A 2,621-nucleotide genomic window follows, 5' to 3' on the forward strand; every position below is an offset into this window, starting at 1 on the left:
CCTTCCTAGGCATCATAACTGGTCCAATTCCTCTCAAAACAGTTTGATATACTACCCACCACACTTTGACGTTAACTCAAATCAAAAGAGCATATTGGAACAAAGATGAACAGATGAGTAAACTCTAGCACATTCTTATTGCTGTATTAAGTTTGAAGACGAGCACATCCTACCCACAACAGTATTGTTCTAGGGAGCAGGATAGGAGTAGTGGTAAATCAAACAATAGACTATTAATTGCACAATTAATAGAAAAGTAAAAACATGTTTCAAAATCTACAATAAACCTGTATCCGAAGGAGTCTTAGACGTCAGTGATGTGCTGAACTTCGAATTCTGTGGTACAGCTTTGCAGCGGACTCTGGCCTACTGGCATGGGTGTGGCTTGCTTCCTGCCTGCTGAAGTGTGAATGTGCTACACAGAGCTAAGACGGTCTCTACTGAGTGGTCAAATTCACAGAAGCTCCAGGTCATTAATGTGAGGATCACTCCTGGTGCAATGTTTGATGTAGATGAAGATAGAGTGGTTTCTTGGTCAGTAACTGCAATTTCTTTCTTTTAAAGTCGGTGGGTTTCTTGTACTTGAAACCACAACAGAAAGACCACTGTTTTGAATACTTTGATGACCGACCTATTCCAAGGTTACATACTGGATAAGGTGGACTAAGAAGAAAGATACACTGGTCACCATTAAATTAGTACTAATTCTGTGTGCACATCACTTACAGTTCTATCACAATTGACCCAGGTTTAATTTCATCCATCTCCATGAAAGCAAAACACTTGGTGCTGGTAAACCTTTTCGTAGGCTTGTAGTGTTTGAATTCAAAGAAGATAGCTGCACCTAAGGAATCAAAACAAACCACATAAACCACAGATAACACAGCTTTTTGTGTGTTATTAAGTTTTCTTTTATCGACAGAAGCATATGAACAATCAACAGGTTGGCATCCTTTTACAAAGTAAACTGTGTCAAACAGTCTCTGATGATATGACTGTGACTTACTGTGGTTATATCACCCAGACTCTCCTGTGTCTGAGTGACATTTCCCATATCATCCAATTCTGCTAAGTACAGCAAAACCTCTCATGCTAGACTGACTTAAGAATCTATATGTTATGTACACAAGTAGAATCATAAACCACTAAAGAATATACAATATTAAATACTACAAGAGGAACACAGAAGATATTTGTTAAGTATTAACAATACTCATAGAAACTCATTAGTTAGAAAAGATATTTAAAAGACTTTCTAAAAAAAATTTCAGCTTGCATTGTTTCTCTTCCCTCAGGAAAAAAAAAATTGAAAAATTTAATTTTGGGGATTTGTATTAGAATTCGAACAACATATATCACATGCTGGTTCAGCTGTAAAATGTTACCCATTTCCTCATATGTTTTTCAGTGTTCAAAGCACTGTTTTGTCTTCCGTAGAACTGCATATGTCTGTATCAAGACAGTGCTGTGGAAGACAAAGATCTAAAGGGCATGTCTATCTGCCCCCCTCCTCCAATGAGCAAGTGATAACAAAAACTTAGACAGTGCTATGTCCACAAAGCCCAACAGATAAGCTCTCCCCCTAAACCTGCAGAAAAAAGCTAAAGATAAGAAATAAACTGCTTCATCAACGTGGCTAAGAAAAATTAATTTCTAAAGAAAGCACGGAAACTAATGGAAGGAAGTCAGGGTCTCACTTTTAACTGGCTACTTCTTCATACTGCCTTAACCAGAGTGGTGCTATATATCTCGGCTCTTTAAAGACAACCTACATCTAGTAATTTCACTGATGACAAAACTTATAAGTGACCAGAAGTTTAGCAATGTTCTAAGATGTGCGTACAGCCCTGGCACTCAAGTCCAAATGCAGCACCTCCCATGTCAAAGAAGGAAAGAAAACGCAACTGTTCGGGAGACAATGGAATGTGGGTGAAGGAGAGAGGGGCATATTTAGCCATCTATTACCAAGACACCCAGAAGGATTACAATAGTTAGGTTACTGGGGACCTCTCTTCTCCCTCCCATCGCAATAACAGAGGCACTTTACTATTAAAAAACCTCAGAGATTTCTAAGATAGCAGATCACATTTCTCAGTTCTTCAGTTGGGGGACCCATCTCCTTCTAATAATTGTGTCTGAGGTCTGTCTGAATAAACATAAAGTTGCATTTTTTTTTTTTTTTTGTCTTTTTCGTGACCTGTAAGGGGATCGTAACCCTTGGCTTGGTGTTGCCCGCACCGTGCTCAGCCAGTGAGCGCACCTGCCATTCCTATATAGGATCCGAACCCGCAGCGGGAGCGCCACTGTGCTCCCACCGCTGCACTCTCCCGAGTGCGCCACAGAGTCGGCCCTAAAGTTGCATTTGAAAATAGGGTTAAAATCCAAATATGTTACCATCATTTTGAGGAAGTTAAAAATTTTCATTCATCTGCATCACCAGGAAATAATATATCTCCTGCATCCCTGCCATGCATAGCTTTGTACTTCATGCTATTTATAAGAACGAACAAAATGTGAAATTAGAATATACTAGATTAATTGAAGTGCTTGTAAACATGAATGTTCATTAGCATTAATATCAGTTATAACTACAGTAACCATAAATAAGTTCAAATCTGGAG

The sequence above is a fragment of the Galeopterus variegatus genome, unplaced genomic scaffold (assembly GCF_000696425.1).
Source record: "Galeopterus variegatus unplaced genomic scaffold, G_variegatus-3.0.2 Scaffold6603, whole genome shotgun sequence".
Taxonomy (NCBI): domain Eukaryota; kingdom Metazoa; phylum Chordata; class Mammalia; order Dermoptera; family Cynocephalidae; genus Galeopterus; species Galeopterus variegatus.